General features: G+C 42.1%; 1 protein-coding gene across 13 annotated transcripts in view; it reads left to right on the top strand.

Annotated features, from left to right (window-relative positions):
• The first annotated feature begins 266 nt into the window (after positions 1 to 266).
• The window catches only part of sorbs1 (sorbin and SH3 domain containing 1), a 79,503-nt gene continuing 60,391 nt past the window's right edge, over positions 267 to 19,378 (top strand). For 6 of the 13 annotated variants that reach the window (XM_045719288.1, XM_045719249.1, XM_045719259.1 and 3 more), the window contains exon 1: positions 287 to 427. The gene's annotated coding sequence lies outside the window, so the exon portion shown is untranslated. Of the gene's footprint in view, positions 428 to 17,300; positions 17,531 to 19,378 lie in introns of those variants that run through there. The other 7 variants (XM_045719278.1, XM_045719237.1, XM_045719243.1 and 4 more) reach the window with 6 other exon arrangements.

Below are 19,378 nucleotides of genomic sequence, written 5' to 3'. Positions count from 1 at the left end.
AGTGGTCAGAAAAACAATTGAAAAAACCCCACTAACTTCACCAAACGTACAACCAACCACCTCATACGCTGCAATTAATCAAATGCATTCATTTAATCTTACATGGATTTCATATTTGACAATAATGTATTTAATTAAATGATCCATCAACATTCTAAGGATCATAAATGTGTAAGAAGCCTGTAATGTAAGAGTTTTGAAGATATCCCATGACATGACAATGAGTCCTGAAGCCACCTCCCTCCCTTTGCCTGTCCTCAAGGAGGGAAACACGCATGTAGCCTATGAGCAAGGAGTGAGGGACAACGCGTTGTCGGGGTGATTGGTGGCTGCTGTGTAGCTCACTGTCCTGACTGTACATTGTAGCACAGACCTCTTTGCCGTGTGTGGGAGCGATATTGATAAACAACACTGGATTGCAACAAAGGTAAACGTTTGCCATTTTATTGTCAATGCTTTATTTGCGCGTCAGATACTGTAAATAGCCTACAAAAGCAAATTTGCATCATGCCCATGTTGGATAATTTCGCCCCCTTGGCAACAAATGCCCTGACAAATTTGTGTTTGATTCTGTGGCACGAGGGACTTGCGGTAATTTCTCGGGTGTTTGATTCTAATTCTAATATTAACCTATTACCTACATTAGTGGGCTTTTATTGTATTCCAAGTGGGACCAAAATGGCCTGGGACATGGTCTTCAGACGGCAGTACAGTCGTTGTGTTGAAGCTATACTGCAGTAAAGACACATCCATTTGTTATCTGCAACCACACACACGACCGCTGCTCATCCTTGTGTCGCACTAAGCTAGACACTAGTCTATAGTTTTGGTAAAATGAAGTATCCCAAATCATGGAACGAAATCATGTAACGTTTATTATTGTCATGGAACGCTCTTTGCATGTTTTATCTGGTTACAAAAAGACAATAGTCTACTATTGGCCTACTGCACATTGAACAACATCACTTGAACTCTTTCTTAGTTTACTCTTAATTGGTTCAGAATATTCTAGCTGTTTTCATTACAGCAGAAACAACATATGGCAACATAGTATGTAGGTAAATACATGAGTAACATCAGTGGTATGTATGGGCATAATGTAATGCATATTATGCGGCACTGATAGGTAACCCCATTTAACTTGATTTGTGGCTACTGTACAAAAGGTACCGTACAGTATAATGACATGTGGGTGGATGGATGGTTGTCTATTTACAAACTAGCATTCATCTCAAAATGTGAGTGTGAATAGGCTGTGTGAGCGAAGGAAAAAATGAGTCCGAGCTCTGAGATTCCCATTCTTATTATAATCTCTTGCATGCACAATGTTCCATTCTAGTACATTGCATTCCCCTGTACACTATATGCCTACCCGGTTCTCTCTCTAATTAGTCTGTAGGTGTAAAAATGACACAATGAACAAGATACTGCTGTCTCAACCTTCCGTACTGTGCTCTGCAGTTGGACGCAAATATGATTACTGCATAACCATCCTACTGTATGAGCTAAATAAGAAACAAACAATAGACCCCTCATGTTCAGAGAACGACAACCTCTGGACAAATGCTATGGATTATGCTATTATTGATTGTCTGCACAAACCCTCATGTCACGTATAGACATGAAAGCAACTGAATGACCCATAGGGACTGAATGTACAATAGTTATGACACACTGAATGGTTACCTCCATGTTCAGACAGTTGTTTGACAAATCGGCCTCAGGGCTGGCTTCCTGATTAAGGGCATGTGACCTGAATGTAATTTATAGATTGGCAGGGAAGGGTGCTCTCGAGCGGCTAGATGTTCTTTACCATTCGCCAACAGATTTGCCACCAATCCACGATAATTCAGAATTTCAATAAGTATCTCTCTACGGCTGGCCATGCTTTCCACCTGGCTACCCAGCCCTGGCCAACAGCTCTGCACCCCCCGCAGCAACTGGCCCAAGCCCCCCCCGCTTCTCCTTCACCCCAATCCAGACACCTGATGTTCTGAAAGAGCTGCAAAATCTGGATCCCTACAAATCAACTGGGCTAAACAATCTAGACCCTCTCTTCCTAAAATGATTCGCCACCAAGTCTTCGAAAGCCAACTGAACAAACAGATCACCGACCATTTTGAATCCCACTGTACCTTCTCCGCTATGCAATCGGGTTTCCGAGCTGGTCACGGGTGCACTTCAGCCACGCTGAAGGTCCTAAATGATATCATAACCGCCATCAATAAAAGACAGTACTGTGCAGCTGTCTTCATCGACCTGGCCAAGGCTTTCAATTCTGTCAGTCAACTTATTCTTACCGGCAGACTCAACAGCCTTGGTTTCTCTAATGACTGCCTTGCCTGGTTCACTAACTACTTCTCAGACAGAGTTCAGTGTGTCAAATTGGAGAGCCTGTTGTCCGGACCTCTGGCAGTCTCTATGGGGGTGCCACAGGGTTCACTTCTCGGGCCGACTCTTTTCTCTGTATATATCAATGATGTCGCTCTTGCAGCGGGTGATTCTTTGATCCACCTCTATGCAGACGTTCTGTATACATCTGGCCCTTCTTTGGACACTGTTAACAAAGATCGAAACGAGCTTCAACGTCATACAACACTCCTTCCGTGGCCTCCAACTGCTCTTAAATGCTAGTAAAACTAAAATGCATGCTCTTCAACTGATCGCTGCCCGCACCCACCCGCCTGACTAGCATCACTACTCTGAACGGTTCTGACTTAGAATATGTGGACAACTATAAATACCTACCGTAATTTCCGGACTATTAAGCGCACCTGAATATAAGCCGCACCCACTGAATTAATTTTTTTAATTTATTTTGAACATAAATAAGCCGCACATGTCTATAAGCCGCAGGTGCCTACCGGTACATTGAAACAAATGAACTTTACACAGGCTTTAACGAAACACGGCTTGTAACAAAAATAAATAGGCTTTAACGAAACACGGCTTGTAACAAAAATAAATAGGCTTTAACGAAACACGGCTTGTAACAAAAATAAATAGGCTTTAACGAAACATGGCTTGTAACAAAAAATAAAAAATTAGCTGTAAGCTTTAGTTGTCTTTTTGCACTGAGTCAATTCCTCACACTGCTGTTTCCAACGTCTTATCATCGACTCATTAAGACCAAGCTCCCGTGCAGCAGCTCTATTTCCTTTTCCAACTGCCAGATCAATCGCCTTCAACTTGAAAGCTGCATCATATGCATTTCTCTGTGTCTTTGCCATGATGAGGGTGACAAAATGACTACCGTAATCAGAATGATGGGAAGTTTGAGAGCGCTCGATTTAATCTAAACAGTAAACAAAAAAGTTGTTTGACCTTAACCCGTTCGGCAATTTCATTGGTCTAATGAAAGCTTCATGCCGCCAAAAAACTGAGCCTGTCACATAATGTGTTTTTTTTTTTTTTAAATTGAAAGCGGGAAAAATCCATATATTAGCCACGTCATTGTTTAAGCCGCGAGGTTCAAAGCCTGGGAAAAAGGTTGCGGCTTATAGTCCGGAATTTACGGTAGGTGTCTGGCTAGACTGTAAACTCTCCTTCCAGACACACATTAAGCATCTCCATTCTAAAGTTAAATCTAGAATCGGCTTCCTATTTCGCAACAAAGCATCCTTCACTCATGCTGCCAACATACCCTCGTAAAACTGACTATCCTACCGATCCTTGACTTCGGTGATGTCATTTACAAAATAGCCTTCAACACTCTACTCAGCAAATTGGATGCAGTCTATCACAGTGCCATCCGTTTTGTCACCAAAGCCCCATATACTACCCACCACTGCGACCTGTATGCTCTCGTTGGCTGGTCTTCGCTACATATTCGTCGCCAAACCCACTGGCTCCAGGTCATCTATAAGTCTTTGCTAGGTAAAGCTCTGCCTTATCTCAGCTCACTGGTCACTATAGCAACACCCACCCGTAGCAAGCGCTCATCCCCAAAGCCAACATCTCCTTTGGCCACCTTTCCTTCCAGTTCTCTGCTGCCTATGACTGGAACGAATTGCAAAAATCACTGAAGTTGGAGACTTATATCTCCCTCACTAACTTTAAGCTCCACCTGTCAGAGCAGCTTACCGATCGCTGCAGCTGTGCACAGCCCATCTGTAAATAGCCCATCCAACCAACTACCTACCTCATCCCCATATTTGTTTTTGTTTTTCTACTCTTTTGCACACCCGTATTTCAACTTGCACATCCTCATCTGCACATATATCACTCCAGTGTAAATTGCTAAACTGTAATTACTTTGCCACTATTGGCCTATTTATTGCCTTACCTCCTTACTTCATTTGCACACACTGTATACAGATTTTTCTATTGTGTTATTGACTGTACGTTTGTTTATCCCATGTGTAACTCTGTTGTTGTTTTTGTCGCACTGCTTTGCTTTATCTTGGTCAAGTCGCAGTTGTAAATGAGAGCTTGTTCTCAACTGGTCTACCTGGTTAAATAAAGGTGAAATTAAAATGTCCCTTATAGGACACATCACTGCACTCTATACTCCTCTGTAAACTGGTCATCTCTGTATACCCATCACAAGACCCACTGGTTGATGCTTATTTATAAAACCCTCTTAGGCCTCACACCCCTCTATCTGAGATATCTACTGCAGCCCTCATCCTCCACATACAACACCCGCTCTGCCGGTCACATTCTGTTAAAGGTCCCCAAAGCAAACACATCCCTGGGTCGCTCGTCTTTTCAGTTTGCTGAGGCTAGCAACTGGAACGAGCTGCAACAAACACTCAAAATGGACAGTTTTATCTCTCCATTCAAAGACTCAATCATGGACACTCTTACTGACAGTTGTGGCTGCTTTGCGTGATGTATTGTTGTCTCTACCTTCTTGCCCTTTGTGCTGTTGTCTGTGCCCAATAATGTTTGTATCATGTTTTGTGCTGCTACCATGTTGTACTGCTGCCATGTTGTGTTGCTACTATGTTGTTGTCATGTTGTGTTGCTACCATGCTGTGTTGTCATGTGTTGCTGCTTGCTATGTTGTTGTCTAGGTCTCTCTTTATGTAGTGTTGTCTCTCTTGTTGTCATGTATGTTTTGTCCTATATTTTTATTTTATTTTCAATGCCAGCCCCCGTCCCCCGCATTAGGCCTTTTGCCTTTTGGTAGGCCGTCATTGTAAATAAGAATTTGTTCTTAACTGACTTGCCTTGTTAAATAAAGGTACAAAAAAAAAAAAAAAAAACACTTCCACATAAACAAGGTTGCCAGGTCTAGCTAAAATTTCTATAACAATGACCACGCAGAACCTGGCCTGAAAATTTTCCCAAATTTTTTTTCCACAGCAAGAGTACAGTTGCCAAATGTATACAATAAACTAACGACATTAGAAGCAAAGTTCGGTTTTCATCAAAATTATTATTATTGCGAACTATGACATGATGTAATAAACACATTTGAATATGTTGGAAGAGAAAATATAATTTGCCCTTATTAAACTCGCCAGATCATTTTCTTTCAATGGATGTTGATTTAACTCGTCTGACTACTATGATTAAGCAATAAGGCATGAGGAGGTATATTATATAGCCCAAGGGCTGTTTTTAAGCATTACACAACGCAGAGTGCCTGGATACAGCAATTAGCCGTGGTATTTTGGCAATATACCACAAACCCTGGGGTGCCTTATTGCTATTATTGTCACGTCCTGACCATAGTAAGTTGTTATTTTCTATGGTAGAGTAGGTCAGGGCGTGACAGGGGGGTTTTCTAGTTTAGTTTTTCTATGTTGTTATGTTCTAGTTTTGTATTTCTATGTTGGGTTGTTCTAGTTTTTGTATTTCTATGTTGGGCTTTGTTTGAGATGATCTCCAATTAGAGGCAGCTGGTCATCTTTGTCTCTAATTTGAGGTTATATTTAAGTTGGTGTTTGTCCCACCTGGGTTTGTGGGAGATTAATTTTGAGTAGTGTATGTATATTTTCACCTCTGCGTCACGGTTTGTTGTTTTTTGTCTTTCAGTTTATTTATGTATTGCATAGTTTCACAGTATAAATAAAATGTGGAACGACACACACGCTGCACTTTGGTCCACTCATTCCTACGACAGCCGTGACAATTATAAACTGGTTACCAACATAATTAGAACAGTAAAAAGTATTTTTTTGTCATACCCATGGTATACGGTCTGATATACCACTGCAATCAGCGTTCAGGGCTCAAACCCGGTTTATAATTGTAAATAAATCCCTTTTACGCATGTGCATAACTATAGATGAATCCACCAGGAGAGTTTAAGTGAAAGTTGGACAGAGGATCTTGAAATCTCTGTGCAAGAAACACTTGGACAAAAAAACAAATGCTAGGCTATTTTCTGGCAATTGTACTGTTATTATGTGCCAGATGTTAAGACCATTTGCAAGATTTACATGTCATTTCAGTAGGCATAGGCTTCAGAATAAAATCTGGGTTTATGATTGTAATTCAACTTTGCCATGTCTTGCTTAGATACAGTGCATTCAGAAAGTATTCAGAACCCTTGACATTTTCCACATTTTGTTACGCTACAGCCTCATTCTAAAATGTATTAAATAAATAAAAATCCTTATCAGTCTACACACAATACCCCATAATGACAAAGGGAAAACAGTTTTACTGTAGATGCTGGTAGCCTATAGCCCCTGATGGGCCTAAATCTTATTTCAGATAGGCTACAGTAGCCTAGGCAAGATGTAAACTGAACGATTTAGCAGCTTGCTTAGGTCAAATATACGTACAAATGTATTCAACATGAATAGCTTGGCAATTTCGAGGTAAGAAGTGCTTGTGTTTTCAAATATCCTGCTGGAATAGGCTACTGAAGATGGGGTCGCAATTTCAATCACTGAAATAAACATCAATAATATGTATATGAACTGAATATTCTTGTCAACAACAGCCAGTGTTTATAAAAAAGAAAAATACCTGTAGCCTAATCTGACTGACTGTTGCCATCAATCTATTGCGTGCAACTGATCGGCAATTTAAATAACTTAACATGGCCATTAATAATGGCAGAATAACACAAGGCTAAAACAACAATACACTGAAGTTATAGGCTATTTATTAAATCCGTTTGCCAGCTACAGGTAGGTTACACAAGTGGCACAAATTTATTTTCAATGACTCCAGTGATATAGTAATTTCAACATATTTATTGTAGCCTGTATATACATTTGATGGCCAACTGATGCAAATGTATCATTCTCTATATTTAATGTCAGTTTCATTGAGGACTTTTCCCCATAACAGAAGCACACGACTTCCATTTTAAACTTCCACTCCTGCATAATTGCAAGTTAAATAGCCTACCTACAACTGGTAAAAAGTTGTCACAGCGTGCGCATGCTGCTCTGTCTCGTCTCACTCACATGACTCAGCCAATAGTGGACACACACACACCCCATCCGGCCCTCCCCAAAACTCACTCAGCAACAGCCTGACTCACTCAAATCAAATCAAACTTTATCTGCCACATGCGCCGTATACAACAAGTGTAGACTTTACCGTGAAATGCTTACTTACAAGCCCTTAACCAACAGTGCAGTTCAAGAAGAAACTATTTACCAAGTAGGCTAAAATAAAATACAAAGTAACACAATAAGAATAACAATAACGAGGCTATATACAGGTGGCACCGGTACCGAGTCAGTGTGCAGGAGTACAGGCTAGTTGAGGTAATCTGTACATGTAGGTGGGGGCGAAGTGACTATGCATAGGTAACAAACAAACAGCGAGTAGCAGCAGTGTACAAGAGGGGGCAATTTTTATGAATTGTTCAGCAGTCTAATGGCTTGGGGGTAGAAGCTGTTGAGGAGCCTTTTGGTCCTAGACTTGGCGCTCCGGTACCACTTGCCGTACGATAGCAGAGAATACAGTCTATAACTTGGGTGACTGGAGTCTCTGACAATTTTATGGGCTTTCCTCTGACACTGCCTATTATATAAATCCATGATGGCAGGAAGCTTGGCCCCAGTGATGTACTGGGCCATTCGCACTACCCTCTGTAGCACCTTACGGTGATGCAACCGGTCAGGATCCTCTCGATGGTGCAGCTGTAGAGCCTTTTGAGGATCTGGGGGCCCATGCCAAATCTTGAGGGAGAAAAGGTTTTGTCATGCCCTCTTCATGACTGTCTGGGTATGTTTGGACAATGATAGTTTGTTGGTGATGTGGACACCAAGGAACTTGAAACTCTCGACCCGCTCCACTACGGCCCCATCGATGTTAACTCTTGAGGACGGACGTTCCGCTAGCAGAACATCTAGCCAAGAGCCAATGGAACAGCAGGGCGCGAAATACAAAACATCAAAAATCTAATCATTTAAATTTCTCAAACATACGACTATTTTACACCATTTTAAAGATACACTTCTCCTTAATGTAACCACATTATTCGATTTCAAAAAGGCTTTACAGCCGAAATCAAAACATTAGATTATGTTAGGACAGTACATAGACAAACAATAACCAAACAATAACCACACAGCCATTTTCCAAGCAAGGAGATGTGTCATAGAAACCCAAAATACAGCTAAAAATGAAGCACTAACCTTTGACGATCTTCATCAGATGACACTCCTAGGACATCATGTTACACAATACATGTATGTTTTGATTGATCAAGTTCATATTTATATCCAAAAACAGCATTTTACATTGGCGCGTGATGTTCAGAAAATGAACACTTCCGGTGAATGAGGACATTAATTTACAGAAATACTCATCATAAACGTTGACAAAATATATAACAATTATTTAAAGAATTAAAGATACACTACTCCTTGATGCACCCGCTGTGTCAGATTTCAAAATAACTTTACGGAGAAAGCACATTGTTCAATATTCTGAGTACATAGCTCAACCATCAATGCAAGCTATACAGCTACCCGCCAAGTTCTGGCATCAACAAAACTCTGAATTAGTGTTATAAATCATTCCTTACCTTTGCTGATCTTCGGCGGAATGCACTCCAAGGACTCATACTTCCACAATAAATGTTATTTTTGTTCAAAATACTCCATATTTATGTCCAAATACCTCCGTTTTGTTTGTGCGTTCAGATCACTATCCAAAGGCATAATGCGCGAGCGTAAATCGAGACACGAAAAGTCAAAAGGTTCCATTACCGTTCGTAGAAACATGTCAAACGTTGTTTACAATCAATCTTTAGGGTATTTTTAACATAAAAATGCGCTAATATTCCAACCGGACAATAGCGTATTCATTCCAGAAGAAAAAGTAGGAACGGCGCGCTCGCAGGCTCGCGCATAACCAAGCCCTTTGTCCATAGGCAGTCCACTCATTGACTGAGCTACTATTCTCTGCCCAGTAACAGGAGAAGGAGGAAACAAGTTTCTAAAGGCTGTTGACAGCCAATGGAAGCCTTAGGAAGTGCAACGTGACCCCACAGACACTGTCGTTTCGATAGGGATTCAAAAGAAGAACTACAATTCTCAGATTTCCCACTTCCTGGTTGGATTTTTCTCAGGTTTTTGCCTGCCATATAAGTTCTGTTATACTCACAGACATCATTCAAACAGTTTTAGAAACTTTAGAGTGTTTTCTATCCAAATCTACAAATAATATGCATATTCTAGTTTCTGGGCCCGAGTAGTTGGCAGTTTAATTTGAGTACATTTTTCATCAGGCCGTGAAAATACTGCCCCCTATCCTCAACAGGTTTTAATGGGGGCCTGTTTGGACCACCTTTTCCTGTAGTCCACGATCAGCTCCTTTGTCTTGCTCACATTGAGGGAGAGGTTGTTGTCCTGGCATCACACTGCCAGTTCTCTGACCTCCTCCCTATAGGCCGTCTCATCATTGTCGGTGATCAGGCCTACCACTGTTGTGTCGTCAGCAAACTTAATGATGGTGTTGGAGTCTTGAATGGCCACGCAGTCATGGGTGAACAGGGAATACAGGAGGGGACTAAGTACACACCCCTGAGGGGCCCCAGTGTTGAGGATCAGCGTGGCAGACGTGTTGTTGCCTACTCTTACCACCTGGGGGCGGCCCGTCAGGAAGTCCAGGATCCAGTTACAGAGGGAGGTGTTTAGTCCCAGAGTCCTTAGCTTAGTGATGAGCTTCGTGGGCACTATGGTGTTGAACGCTGAGCTGTAGTCAATGAACAACATTCTCACATAGGTGTTCCTTTTGTCCAGGTGAGAAAGGGCGGTGTGGAGTGCAATTGAGATTGCGTCATCTGTGGATCTGTTGGGGCAGTATGCGAATTGGAGTGGGTCTAGGGTGTCCGGGAGGATGCTGTTGATGTGAGCCATGACCAGCCTTTCAAAGCACTTCATGGCTACCGACGTGAGTGCCATGGGGCGGTAATCATTTAGGCAGGTTACCTTCGCTTCCTTAGGCACAGGGACTATGGTGGTCTGCTTGAATCATGTACTCGGTCAGGGAGAGGTTGAAAATGCCAGTGAAGACACTTGACAGTTGGTCCGAGCATGCTTTGAATACACGTCCTGATAATCCATCTGGCTCAGCGGCTTTGTGAATGTTGACCTGTTTAATGGTTTTGTTCACATCGTCTACCGAGAGCGTGATCACACAGTCGTCTGGAACGGCTCTCATGCATGTTTCAGTGTTACTTGCCTCGAAGTGAGCATAGAAGTAATTTAGCTCGTCTGGTAGGTTCGTGTCACTGGGCAGCTCGCGTCTGTGCTTCCCTTTGTAGTCTGTAATAGTTTCAAAGCCCTGTCACATCCGACAAGCATCGGAGCCGGTGTAGTACAATTCAATCTTAGTCCTGTATTGATGCTTTGCCTGTTTGATAGTTTGTCGGAGGCTATAGCGGGATTTCTTATAGGCTTCTGGGTTGGAGTCCCGCTCCTTGAAAGCGGCAGCTCTACCCTTTAACTCAGTGCGGATGTTGCCTGTAATCCATGGCTTCTGGTTGGGGTATGTACGTACAGTCACTGTGGGGACGACGTCATCGATGCACTTATTGATGAAGCCAGTGACTGTTGTGGTGTACTCCTCAATGCCATCGGAAGAATCCCAGAACATTCCAGTCTGTGTTAGCAAAACAGTCCTGTAGCTTAGCATCTGCTTCATCTGACCACTTTCTTATTGACCAAGTCACTGGTGCTTCCTGCTTTAGTTTTTGCCTTTAAGCAGGCATTAGGAGGATGGAATTATGGTCAGATTTGCCAAATGGAGGGCGAGGGAGAGCTTTGTATGCGCCTCTGTGTGAGGAGTAAAGGTGGTCTAGAGTTTTCTTCCCTCTGGTTGCACATTTAACATGCTGATTAGGTAAAACTGATTTGAGTTTCCCTGCATTAAAGTCCCCGGCCTCTAGGAGCACCGCCTCTGGATGAGCGTTTTCTTGTTTGCTTATGGCCGTATACAGCTCATTGAGTGCGGTCTTAATGCCAGCATCGGTCTACAGTGGTATATATACAGCTATGAAAAATATAGATGTAAACTCTCTGGGTAAATAGTGTGGTCTACAGCTTATCATGAGATACTCTACCTCAGGCAAGCAAAACCTCAAGACTTCCTTAGATTTCGTGCACCAGCTGTTGTTTACAAATATGCATAGGCCGCCTCCCATTGTCTTACCAGAGGCTGCTGTTCTATCAGCAAATGCATCCAACAAATGTGTAGTCACAAGCTTCATGTACTCACTGCGTGCTATGATGTAGTCACTGCGTGCATAATATGGGACCAAATACTTAAATTGTACTACTTTAATACACAAGTGAATTTTTGTAACGTAATACGCCGGGAATCAGGAAGCAGGTGCAAAAGGTGAGTTTAATAACAACACAATGCAGATGTCCAAAAACATAAGCCGCATACAGAATGTAATAGAAAACAATACTGCTGTCTACTGAGGGCTAAATAAAGGGGGAGTAATCAAGGAGATAATGATGACCAGGTGTGCGTAATGATGGGAGCAGGTGTGTGTAATGATTGGGAGCAGGTGTGCATAATGATGGGGAGCAGGTGTGCGTAATGATGGGGAGCAGGTGTGCGTAATGATGGGGAGCAGGTGTGCGTAATGATTGTTGCCAGGGCCTGTGGTTAGTAGACCGGTGACTTCGAGCTCTGGAGAGAGGGAGAAGGCGTGACAGTTTGTCCTAATACTTTTGGTCCCCGAAAATGGGGGTACTATGTACAAAAGTGCTGTAATTTCTAAACGGTTCAGCCGATATGGATGAAAATACCCTCAAATTAAAGCTGACAGGGTGCACTTTACCTTCAAAGTCATTGTATCATTTATTTACGGAGGAGCCAAAACAACCAAAAATGGGTCACTGTCCCAATACTTTTGGAGCTCATTGTATATGGCAACACCACAAGAGTCGTTGCCTTTGACTTTTATGATGTCTGATTACAAAATTACATGTTATATAATCCTCCTACTTTTTTAAGTTAAAGTACATGGATGTGTGTTAAATGAATGAGAAAAAATGTGTAATTTGGTAATGTATGCGAAAACCCTTTGGAATTTTGTATGACGTCAGTAGCCTAGTCAAGGAAGCATCATGCAAAAATATATTGGCACGCTCCACTTAGACAATGGGTAAAAAATTCAACCAACCAGTTGGATGGTTTGACAATCTACCTCTGGTGGCCAAATTAACCTGCTGACCAAATGTGATTGGATGGTGGCTCTACAGTTTAAGGTCTCTGACAGGTGATTTGTTATTTTGTTACCGGATATAATTACCTGCTCAGCTGGCCATCCTCAGCATCATGGGTAATTTGGCCAGGTTGGCCTATGAGAAAAGCTAGTAGCTAACCAATTTAGACCAATGGTTTAACACCATGGTCTAAGCAAAAGTTCACAACATTCTGTTTATTCTAAATAACTGATGGGTCTTTGGGCAAGCCGGTTTCTGCCAGAGACACCAGAAAGGTTTCTGTTTTCATCCTGTGACTGCTTGTTGCTTAGCAACCTTCTCCCTCCATCTGCCCCCATTGGCCAAAGTGGATCGTGCTGCTTGAAGCTTTATGCTTTTCAAGGTCGGTGTGCACAAAGAGAAGCCCACCAATGCAAGCGAGTAAACAAGAAAGTGAATAGACAATGTATGGTTTGGCGATTGATTTCTAGTCACCCCCTCGCTGGCTCTGCAAGTGGTGATGGAAAAACAAACCATTTGGAAAGGGGGATACCTAGTCAACTGAATGTGTCTACCACATTTAACCCACCTCTGAATCAGAGAGGTGCAGGGGCTGCCTTAATCAACAGCCACATCTTCAGGACCCAGGGAACAGTGGGTTAACTGCTTTGCTCGGAACGACAGATTTTGACCTTGTCAGCTCAGGGATTCGATCCAGCAACTTTTCGGTTACTGGCCCAACGCTCTATCCACTAGGCTACCTGCATTGTTGGTTGTCGTTTTGCCAAAAGCAATCCGTTTTGCTATGCGCCCCACTCAGCGTCATCCAGGCATGGTAGAATTCCCAACAAAAATGTTAAAGCCAGGCATGTGTAGTGTGCTGTAGTGATAAAGCTGAGTGCCTGCTTATCCAAATAAATGAAGTTATCATTCTTGGAGCTGACAGTTAATAGGCTATTAGTGCCCTTTAGTGCTTGTGTCAGGGAAAAGAGATAGACATGGGGGTGGCACCCTTAAAATAGGCAGATATTGATACATTTTTAGAGATGTTATTTTCATATGAGCCTACCTTGTCAAAGCACTTGAAATTACTGGATTATTGCTCTTTTTAGGTATGTGTAGCTACTGTATCCTATGACAAAATAATCAAGTAGTCTGGTCACACAGCCACTCAGGGAGTTATAATATGCAACACATTGAACAGTAAGCTTGCATTCCATGTCCAAGTCCAAACATCCCCCTGAAATAAGGTGACATTTTCAACACTCTCTCAAGAAATAACCTGAACAGTCATCAACAGTCCCATAAACATGTTAAGGTTCCCCAATATTTAAGCCAATAGGAATCCACCTCCTACACTTAATGTGAGGCTTGTCCTCTGGCAGTGATAGTGTAGATGAGGTCTTCCAGTTACAGAATTACCAAATAAAATACTCTACGTGTCAGTCAAATGGTATCCAATCTGTATTATCATGTAGTCCATTGTAGTGTATTCTATGTTTAAGATTGATAATGTATTTTTGAGAGAAAAAAAATCCCACTTTCATATTTGTATTGTTTTGTACTTTTTGCCAGGTGCCTCACATTGTCAAATTTTTTTGTCCTCTCTCTCTCTGTGCTTCTCTGTGTATTCTCTACCAAGCGATCTCGGAGGAAAGTCTAGAGTCATTGTGAAACAACCGTATCGTCCTTGGTAAACTGTCAGTTTGGTGACGTTCTATTTACACTGGCTCTAAAAAGTGAGCTGTCAGGTTGTGCCCTCTCTAAAAATGTCTATGTGAGATGTTGTGTCTATGTGGTATGCCAGTGCCTTCCCTGTCAGTCCTTTTCACGGCCATGCTAGCTTGCCGCAGCACCAGCAACAACTACCCTCTTACCTCAGAAGCCATAACCTTTCACTGGCCAGACCAACTCACTGGGTGGGTGTTTTTCCTCTCCGAAATGGGTGACACCTCACCCCACCACTCGAACATACTGTAAAGTTGCCCTATTTTTCCCTATTCATCACACACATTTTAGTGGATGCTTATTATTTTCAAATAGAGATTTACTCTCCTTCAGTGCTTATGTGGATTTCAGTTATTTTCATTGCTATTGTGTTTAACTTTATCCATATTTTCTCGTGTAATATATTATGTTGGATTAAAAGAATACTCCAGACCAGTAGGTATGTGTTGGACGTATTTTCCCTCTCGGCAATTACTCATTGTCTTTCCTGAAAGACTAGAAACCCAGAAACACTAGAATATGTACAAGTTGCATACATTTCCTTTTAGGTTGCAGTTGTTTAAAACTAGCCCTTGAACATCCAATGGCTGTGGTGTGGAATGTGTAGAAGCCTCGGCTCACAGCCTGTGTGGATGCTGTTTATGGAAGAGAGGGGGACCTCTCAATTAGAGGACTAAGCAGCTTCTCTGGAGCGGGCCTTTCTATCCATGTTTGGAGCTGTTTAGTGAGATCCACACTGAGCGCTGGACAACTTCTCTCCTCTCTGCCGTTTGTTGACAAAGCAAAAGTCAACTACGTTATGTAACAGCTCTCCGTCTTTCTCTATGTAGTATATCAGACCTCGTGGTGAGAGCTTTTGTATATGAACACTAATCACATTTAAGGAAAACTCAGAAATGTAGTAGGGATCCAGGGCTGTGTGAGGTTTATCATAGTTCCACTTGGTAGCACTCTCCTTTTGTTTATTTTTTAAAAAGCAAACAGAGAGCAGTTCTCAAACATGTGGAGACTAAAAGATTGCTACAGCACACAACAGCTGTTCCCAGTCACTGGCAGTGACATTGAGTTTACAGGAGTTAGATCATTAGATAATTTTACTGCAAAATATATTGTGGCAAGAAGAAGTATGTGAACACTTTGGAATTACCTGGATTTCTGCATAAATTGGTCATACAATTTGATCTGATCTTCATCTAGGTCACAACAACAGACAAACACCGTGTGCTTACACTAATAACACACAAATGATTGTATTTTTATTGTCTATATTGAATACATAATTTAAACATTCACAGTGTAGGTTGGAAAAAGTATGTGAACCCCTAATTGGAGTCAACTATCCTGGAGCCCAATCAATGAGACGAGATTGGAGATGTTGATTAGAGCTGTCCTGCCCTATAAAAAACACTCACCAAATTTGAGTTTGCTATTCACAAGAAGCATTGCCTGATGTAAACCATGCCTCGAACAAAAGAGATCTCAGAAGACCTAAGATTACGAATTGTTGACTTGCATAAAGTTGGAAAGGGTACAAAAATATCTCTAAAAGCCTTGATGTTCTTCAGTCCACAGCCAGACAAATTGTCTGTAAATGGAGAAAGTTCAACACTGTTGCTACTCTCCCTAGGAGTGGCCGTAAGGAAAAGATGACTGCAAGAGCACAGCGCAAAATGCCCAATGAGGTTAAGAAGAATCCTAGAGTGTCAGCTAAAGACTTACAGAACTCTCTGGAACATGTTCCGTTTCTGTTGACGAGTCTACGATACGTAAAACACTAAACAAGAATGGTGTTCATAGGAGGGCACCACGGAAGAAGCCACTGCTCTCCAAAAAAAAAATACATTTTTGAAAAAGTGCACCTGGACAGATGAAACCACAGTTGAGTTGTTTGCAAGGAACACACAACACTATCTATGTGTGGAGGAAAAAGGGCACAGCACACCAACATGAAAAACTTATCCCAACTGTAAAGTATGGTGGAGGGAGCATCATGGTTTGGGGCTGCTTTGCTGCCTCAGGACCTAGACAGCTTGCTATCATCGACGGAAAAACTAATTCCCAAGTTTATCAAGACATTTTGCAGGAGAATGTAAGGCTGTCTGCCAATTGAAGCTCAACAGAAGTTGGCTAATGCAACAAGACAACGACCCAAAACACAGAAGTAAATCAACAACAGAATGGATTCAACAGAAGAAATACGCCTTCTGGAGTGGCCCATTCAGAGTCCTGACCTCAACCGAATTGAGATGCTGTGGCATGACCTCGAGAGCGGTTCACATCCCAAGAATATTGCTGAACTGAAACTGTTTTGTAAAGCGGAATGGTCCAAAATTCTTCCTGACCGTTGTGCAGGTCCGATCCGCAACTACAGAAAATGTTTGGTTGAGGTTATTGCTGCCAAAGGAGGGTCAACCAGTTATTAAATCCAAGGGTTCACGTACTTTTCCCACCCTGCACTGTGAATGTTTACACGGTGTGTTCAATAACGACATGAAAACGTGTAATTGTTTGTGGGTTATTAGTTTAAACAGACTGCGTTTGTCTATTGTTGTGACTTAGATGAAGATCAGATCAAATTTTATGACCAATTTATGCAGAAATCTAGGTAATTCCAAAGGGTTCACATGCTTCTTCTTGCCACTGTACATACTGTACTAGTATCACATTCTTCCCAACTGTTAATCACCATACCGTTTTACAGTTTAATGAGACCATAGTTGTTGATGTTGACCACATGTTGATAATGAACTTAGTGAAATGACACAGTATGACTGACCAGTGTAGCAGTAAGGGAGCTTGTGAGTCAAGCCCAAGGGTTGTCCAGTATCTAAATCCAAATATCTTGTAATGTCCAGTCTATGTTGCATGGACTGGATTTGGATGTAGGGGCGAAATGTTTTGAAATTATCTGTTGCAGCTGTTGAGTGGGTGCCACATTCCCAGGTGGCATGCGATGACAGGTCCATCTGGGTACGCCTTGTGCTGAAAGCAACCAGACCCCCAGACTCCCTTGTTGGTCTGGTTCAAGGTCAGAACTGGGCACCTAAAGCAGAGGGTGCAGGGGCCAGTCCGTATCACCTCACCCAGTTAGTCTCAGAAGACTGAGGAGAGAGAGAGATCTTAAAGAGGGACTGTCTGGAGTCTTGTAGGCTGTTGTGACTGTCTGAGAGAGCTTCCTACTCAAAGCTGGTTGATCTGGTTTGCAAAGAATCTTGTTGGTAAGCTGTGATCTTAATGTGACGTATTTGCAGAATTTTGTGTCTTATGGAAATACTTTTTTTTAGGAGAGGGTTTTAAGGAAAGTGTGTGTACTTAGTGTTGAAAACACCATAGAACATATCTAGTGATGGAAAAATTGAAGTGATGCAGAAGATGTGTTTTTTTCCCCTGTATGTCTTTTCTATAACCATAAGTGTATATATACACAGTGGCATGTACTCCTTTGGCAAACAATGTTCTCTTCTTAAATGATAAATACCCCACAAGCAGTTGTGTTGGGCTCCTTAAATATTATAATATTGATGAGTTTGTCACATGACATCTTCCAAGAATCTTATCTATCTGCACAACTTGCTCACAACTCGCTTTGGAGATGATTCTTGGTTTTGAAAAAGATTCTGCTGAAGGGTAGCTGCTGTGCTGTGGAACCTCTGCTGATAATATTTACTGTATAATGAATAGGACTTTCTCTGTTAGTCCTGAATCACACCTTATGGAGAGTAATCTATCTTTTTTAAAAAACACTCAGGAGTGCAATGTTGTTGTCTCCTTCGATTTGATGGGTTTTCTTATTTCTTGTGCCCCTGTTACTATACTTGGATGTGTAGTGTCAGCATTTCTTGCTGGCATGCCAGCTTGTGTGGCCTACCACTTCACGGCTGAGCCGTTGTTGCTTCTAGATGTTTCCACAATAACAGCACTTACAGTTGCCCGGGGCAGCTCTAGCAGGGCAGAAATTTGACAAACTGACTTGTTGGAAAGGTGGCATCCTATGACTGTGCCAGGTTGAAAGTCACTGAGCTCTCAGTAAGGCCATTCTACAGGCAATGTGTGTCTATAGAGATTGCATGGCTGTGTGCTCGATGTTATACACCTGTCAGTAATGGGTGTGGCTGAAATAGTCGAATCCACTAATATGAAGGGGTGTCCACATACTTTTAAATTATTTCTTCATTTTTCCACATATTTATCAAGGATGTAAATAACTTCAGACCCCACTGTATAACAATATGGAATGTAAATGTCAATTTGCAGTCCCTCCAGGATTTTGCGGTTGTTGATTTTGCAAAAAAATAATTGCAATCTCCCACATATTATGTGAGAGCTTTCAAATTTGACCAATCACTCCACTCTTTCCTCATAAAACAGTCAAATCATTGATATTATCGCACAAAACTGACCCATCACCGCCGTACAGAAAGAGGGCTCACAATTTCACGACACAATATGGTTCAATCTATAAAGGCACAAGGCGAGACCCAAATGCAGACACAGGAGGCAGATGGTTGAGCTCCGATATTTATTATAACACAAGGGGTAGGCAAAAGGCAGGTCGGGTACAGGTGAGAGTTCGTAAACCAGGTCAGAGTCCAAACAGTACAAGGCGTTAGACAGTCTCGAGGTCAGGACAGGCAGGGGTTCAGTAACCAGGTCCGAGTCCAAACAGTACAAGGCGTTAGGCAGGCTCGATGTCAGGGCAGGAAGAATGGTCAGGCAGGGGGGTTCGGTGTCAGGACAGGCAAGGGTCAAAACCAGGAGGACTAGGAAAAACAGAGACTGGGAAAAATAGAAACTAGGAGATAAACACTGGTTGACTTGGCAAACAAGACGAACTGGCACAGGGATAAATACACCGGGGATGATGAGCGACATCTGGAGGGGATGGAGACAAGCACAAGGACAGGTGAAACCGATCAGGGCATGACACAATCAAGCCATACTTCAACAAACCTTTTCCCTCATCGGCGCATTTCCGGGACAAATTGGACAAAATTGCCATGCAAAATGACAGAATTGCTGCAAGTATCACAACAAATTTCAGCAAAATCCTGTAGGGACTGAAATTG

The sequence above is a fragment of the Salmo salar genome, chromosome ssa01, assembly GCF_905237065.1.
Source record: "Salmo salar chromosome ssa01, Ssal_v3.1, whole genome shotgun sequence".
In the NCBI taxonomy this organism is placed as follows: domain Eukaryota; kingdom Metazoa; phylum Chordata; class Actinopteri; order Salmoniformes; family Salmonidae; genus Salmo; species Salmo salar.
The sequence above is the reverse complement of the archived record's forward strand: the minus strand, read 5'-3'. Positions and strand labels throughout refer to the sequence as shown.